This window comes from Taudactylus pleione, unplaced genomic scaffold, assembly GCF_031769625.1.
Source record: "Taudactylus pleione unplaced genomic scaffold, aTauple2 ptg000041l, whole genome shotgun sequence".
In the NCBI taxonomy this organism is placed as follows: domain Eukaryota; kingdom Metazoa; phylum Chordata; class Amphibia; order Anura; family Myobatrachidae; genus Taudactylus; species Taudactylus pleione.
Window position 1 is genome coordinate 36,706,128 of NW_028284443.1, and position 6,502 is coordinate 36,712,629.

Below are 6,502 nucleotides of genomic sequence, written 5' to 3' on the forward strand. Positions count from 1 at the left end.
TTAAGGTGGGGATGGTACTTCTGTAATCCAAGATGTAGAAAGAAAAGGGCCTTGCCACCAATATCTTAAAATGCAAGTGTACCGAAAACTCGCATAGGGAGTACGTGGAAAATGCACATAACAGTTTCTTTATAAAGACCACCACATGGAAATCACAACAAATAAAGGAAATGGGGCGTACCCAACTCACATATTAGATGGTTGGGATCCACACATAAAGGTTTCTTTATATTCATCATATATCACACACAGAAATTATTCAAAAAAGAGCAATATTTTATTCCAAGTAAAAAATTCAAAAAACAATGAGATGATTTAAGACAGTTCCTAATAATAAAGTTTATTGCAGAGTCCAGGGTTAATTAAGGAGGTAAGAAAGAAAAATATGCAATAATATCACATTACAGGTAAAAAGGTCCAGACTTAAACCTGAATGGGGACCATTGCATACCTCCAAATAAAATCCACGTCTCTGTAATTGTCCTTATGGATGCCCACTAATCACAGCACCAACGCCGTTTCAGTCCTCAATGGATCTTTATCAAGGTGTGATTTGATAGTGGGCTTTTGAAGCTATTTATGCCTTGTGACCGGAAATTATGTAACCAGGCAATTCCACATAAGCATAATGGGTAAACATACAATAAATATCTGAAACTATGTAAAACAACCAACCTATATATATACAAATAGTTAATCCAGTATTCCTAATAGATGTCCACCAAGGTACCTATGGTTGGGCACTAAAAACGGCACCTGAACAATAATCACGGCAATGGAAAGGACGCAAACTGGAAGTTATGCATTCCACTTGCATTCCATCTTGTCTGAGTGTGTACTAGATTGAATTCCCTGTATGGCCGGTGAAACGGTAAATGCATTTCAAGTTCTGTTTGTGTAATAAATGATTTGGGGACGCGGACTTAAGGTACCGTGCTCCATCCTCATTCTAAATCAGTCCGAGCGACAGCACAGGATTAGACTAATTAGATTTGAATGGAGTGAACCAAATGCACAATCTCCAGCCAGGAGGCCCACCAAGGAGATGATTCATAGGAGTAACATATATGGTCATACACCAGAAGTAACACACAGGGTATGCATTCCACACAAAACCAGGAAGTGTGCGTTTCAATCATATGCATAAACATGAGAAAATTATCCCACTAAAAGATGTGTGTGTATAAATATAAATATGTATATATATATATATATATATATATATATATTTAACAAAATTAACTCCTTATGAAGAGCGCCAACTTGCTTGGTGACTTCTGAAGTCCTGGAGCGGATGGTAGTCGTAGGAAGTTTATTACCATCCACTTCGATTATGCAGAGTGGAACCTGCTAACTCCTGAACTTTCTGGGCTGTAATGAAGTTGCCATCGCCGCCCAAGTCCAAAAAGGCCTAGAAAGTTTCTGAGGACTTCTCAAGTAACAGTGTCACTTCAATCAAGAACTGGTTAGAGCCATTTTCTTTTAGGGTTTGCTGAAATACACCTAATATGACCACCCCTCAATCAGTTAGGCCCTCTCATTTCCTGGATGTTTTGGACAGCTAGTACGGAGGTGACCTGATTCGTCACATTACAGACACAGTTTATGCTTGAACCTCCTTTCACTTTCTGCAGCAGTAAGTCATGATTTCTCAATCTGCATAGGCTCTTCGGGAGGATCAGTTGGTGCCGTCAATCGAGATGTGAAACTGAGTTTGAAACTGAAGTGATGAGACTGTTCTTTCTTTCATGCTCTCTCCATATGACGGAGATCTACCCAGATGCACAAGAATATTAGATCGTCTAAGGATGTTGGCAGTTCTCTGGATGCCAGGACATCCTTACTTTGTTCCAAAAGTCCTTGCAAAGTCCTTGCATAAAGTGGCCACCAGAGCTTCATTATTCCATCCCAGTTCTGAGGCAAGAGTTCTGAACTGCACTGCGTACTGTCCTGTGGACTTGTTGCCTTGACCCGGTTTGTCAAAAACCTTACTGAAGGCTTCAAAAAATGTTGCACTGTCATTAACTAGTGGTTCATTTGTCTCCCATAGTCAGGAAGCCCAAGATAGGGCCTGTCCGGACAGCAGGGAGATGATGTAAGCCACCTTAGTTCTCTCGGAAGAAACATTTGCAGCTTAGACTTGGAACCGGATAGAACACTGATTCAGGAATCCCCAACAACTTTTGATATCCCCGCCAAATTTTGAAGGATTCAGAATCTGTAGTGGCACGGAAACTCTGGTATCAGAAACTGACACCACAGGAAATGACGCTAACTGTACTGGAGGTGGCTGCATTAATGTCTGTAGGCACTGCATGATCTGGGCCTGATCACATTCTTGCTTCTTAACTCTAGTAAGGAGATTTTCCAGCAATTCCCGTGGTGAGGGATTACCAGAGTATTCTGTCACAACTCACAGATAGATAATGGATGCTAGCCCGTACTTCGGGATTGGCAAAACCCAGGACCTGATTCACTACCGTACACAACTGCGATTATGCATGCAATTGGCCAATTGTTGCGTACTGCAAATGTGCGAGCAAGCCATTTTGATTGGGACTGCGATCGCAATGACTATGCAGACGCATTGCAGAGTGATTGACAGGAAGTGCCATTTGTGGGTGGTAACCGGGGTTGGTCGGGCAAACGCAGACGTGCCAGTGCATTTCAACACCATTGTGGGGGTGTGCATAAATTATCCATTGCGATGGCCTTCGCAGCCTGAGGCCTGATAGCGTGTGTGGAGGTTAGCAATTTCTGAGTAAGGTCAGGGCTTGTGCAAGTGTGCGTGAGGCTGCGATGGTATTCGATTGTACCAATGGTTTTACAGTCTTGCTAAACATTGTGGATGTGTGTAAGGTAAAGCGAGTGTTCTTGTGTAGTGCTTGTCAGGATGCGGCCTGGAATCGGCCGCTACTCACCTCCGCGCCAGCGTCCTTGGGCTTAGGTGTTCAATCATTGGGAGTGGAGGTGAGTGATGACTGAGGATTCTACCTGGGGTCTGCTAGGGCTTCCGTGCATGCGTCCTTGTTCCTGGGGTGCCGGGCATGGGCGCAGCCATGTTGGTCCATATCACCTGACTAGTCTCTCCAAATGGAAGTTCTGTGGTCACTCAGCTGATCCTCTGTGTTGTTTTTTAGTGTGTTGCTTAGCTCTCTTGCAGCCTTCCTGTGTTACTGTGGTGTCAGCTTTCATGCTAATTACTAGTTAGGTCTCAGCTGGACCTCTAGCAATTCCAGTACATTCTCCGTACTTCAAGTATTCAGTTCATCTCCTGTGTTCAATTATTCAGTTCATCTCCTGTGTTCAAGTATTCAGCTTACACGCTGATCTCCCGTGTTCAAGTACACAGTTCATACGCTGGTCTCCTGTGTTCAAGTATTCAGTTCATATTCTGTGTTCAAGTATTCAGTTCATCTCCTGTGTTCAAGTATTCCATTCATCCCCTGTGTTCTAGTGTTCAGTTCATACACTTGTCTTCTGAAAGCCTAAGATCAGATGTTTCAAGTGCTACAAGTTGGGAGAATAGGCCTCAGATTGCAGATTAAAAGTATCAAGTGGCACCTAATCACTTAAATATGAAAGCAGGAATGAGTCAGCCTTAAATGTAGCAGAGCCACCATAAAGACTGCTGGTGCATGGACCTAGGAGCCACAAGGCATATAAACTGTAATGAAAGTTGTTTCAAGTCATTAAAGCGTGTGAGTCAACCAAAGTCCTAGTTATAGGAGGCGGGGTCCTAAATGTAACTAAAGTCTGGACAATTAAAGTGAACTTTGCTTAAGAGTAAGAGGCACGAAAGTTGTCACTATTCGTGCCTAGCCCAGGATTAAACTTAATTGCCGTAAGTGTTCTTGAAAGGAGAGGATACAAAGTTCAATTTTCAAAGGGTCAGTGCATTGTGTACAATCAAAGAGAAACTGTTATTGCTGCAGCAACTTGGAACCAACAACTATATACACTAGACACTGTGGAGTGCCATACAATGGACGCTAAGGAATCGACCCAATCAATGGAACTGTGGCACAGACGGTTGGGGTATCTAGGCTATGACAATGCACAGAGTGGTATGATGACTGGGATGTCAAAGTACAGTTCTGAAAGACCAGTATATGTGAGCTATGTGAAGGGCAAACAAACACATTGCACCTTTCCTAAATTCCCATCCAGAGCACAAGTGCCACTGGAGTTAGTACATAGTACACATGATGTGTGTGGAGGTTGAATCCACGAGTTGCAGGCATTACTTTGTGCTATAAGGATGACATACTGTATGTTTATTTCCTAAGACACAAAAGCAAAGTAACAAGTAAGATCAAAGTGTACAAGAATTTTGTTGAAATCCAAACAGGTCAGAAGCTGAATGTTCTAAGGTCTGACAATGGTGGAAAATACAAGAATAGAGAGTTAACTAATTAAATGGTATCCAGTATAAGTTAACTATTGCCTATACAGTATACACCAGAGCAAAATGGTGTCAGTGATAGCACAAATAGAACTATAGTTGAGAGAACACAAGCTATATTGAATGATTCAAATCTCAGCAGGAACTTTTGGGCTGAAGTGGTGAGAATAGATGTTTACCTAAAAAATCGATAACCTACAGCGGCAGTCAAGGAAATGACACCATTGGAAACGCGGACTGATAAAAAGCCAAATATCAGCCATCTATGTGTGTTTGGAAGTAGAGATTACACTCATGTACGCAAGGAGAAAAGACACTAACTTAAACAAGTGCATCATGCTAGGATACTGTAATCAGAGCAAAGGTTACCATCATTGTGACCCAAGCAACAGCAAGTTCATATTGTCACGGAATGTGTGGTTCACAAGACTATTTCAGTTAGTGCTAACAGGGTATTGTACAACCACAGGAACCTGTGTTGCTGGATATGAGTGCAGCTGAAAGTTTGTCAGAAAGTGAAATAACAATAGTAAACAACCATTCAGGGAACAGGAGATCCATGAGGAGCAGAAAGGAGAAACCTCCAAGATAGTTTAGTGAGGAGTTTGCTGGACGTGTTCACTGTGTACCTCATACAGTTTATGATCCTAAACCAACCTATGATTGTCATAGGTCTTGAATTCCAACACAAGTGATCAAGAAGCATGAGAGCATCAAGTGCTGTGTACTCAGCTGCAAAGGAAGGAAGTTGAAGAATACCTGCAGTTGCTGTTCTTACTTCTGAGACTAAGGGCCATATTCAATTTGAGGCGAAAAGTCCGTTATCTGCGATTATTTATCGCCAATGATGTAATTTTCGCCAGTTTAACTTATCCCCATATTCAATTTCAAAGACTTTTCGCAGGTGTGAAAAGTCTTTGTAAAAAAACGGGGATAAGTTTTCTCCATGTAATACCTGGCAAAAAAGTGCAGAATTGGGGTTTTAGGATGCAGAATAAAAAAAATAGCCTGCAGCCTTTTTAATGTCCCCTAAAAGTAATCTGTGTCAAAACATTTTTTAAAAAATCCTCAGGACACCCCAAAAAATTTACTTTCATTTTCGGGGTGAAAAAAAAAATATTGGAGAACAAAGTTTTAAACTAGCGATATTGATTCAAGGGGGGGTTCCCATGTATGCGGCAATTGTTTTCTAGACTGTGGCTGGTAGCAGCAGGTGCATTTTTGAAGAATTTTTAAAAATTACTTTAGGGACTTAAAAATATGCTTACACCCATTTTCTTGTACCCCAAATTTGATTGGACTAGTTATTTTTCCCCCAAAATAAACCTAAGTGATATTCTTTACCACTTCTTCTAAAGATGCATTTATGCACCTGCCGTGGCTATTAAAAACCCAGACTACCTCCAGCAGGCCAAATCGGGGGTACCCATACTGATCCCCCATGTCAGGACATCTTTTGGGGGGTGACAGCATGATTTCCCCAAAAACTGACAGCACTTTTCGCTACTTACCTTTCCGTGTGGTCCTGTTTTCACCAGATCCTAATTGAATACGTGAATAAGCGGGCACGCGCCCGATACTTTATCCCCTCCTAAAACAGCGATAATGGCGAAAAGTCCGACCTCTGAATTTTTGCCTCAAATTGAATATGGCCCTAAGTGTAATTTGTATTTGTTTAGTCCAGAGAGGGCCATCAAAGTTGCTACTAAACACCACTTTATCATAGATCTGATGGAGAATGCTTTAGTTAGCGCAGTTTATGTATCCTGCTACCACCAGTGTGTATAGCACTGCTGATCATGTGGGCCATTCCCACGACAGGGCCCCTATGCAAAGCAATACAACTAGAACATCTCAAATAAAAAAAATGTTGGCAGAAGCGATTTCATTGTGTTTGAAGCCATGGGCAATAGCTAGTAAGAAATTAAGTCCATCCTTTCTGTCAGGGGAAATATGTGATTCTAGAGATCCTTCCACACAAAGAAACCAGACACCAATAGGTATATCTACCCTTACTTGAATTAAAGGAGACATGAGGGTATCAAGATAGCTTTATCCTCTTAGGAAGTTCTCCATGAAATTATGATTTTGTACACG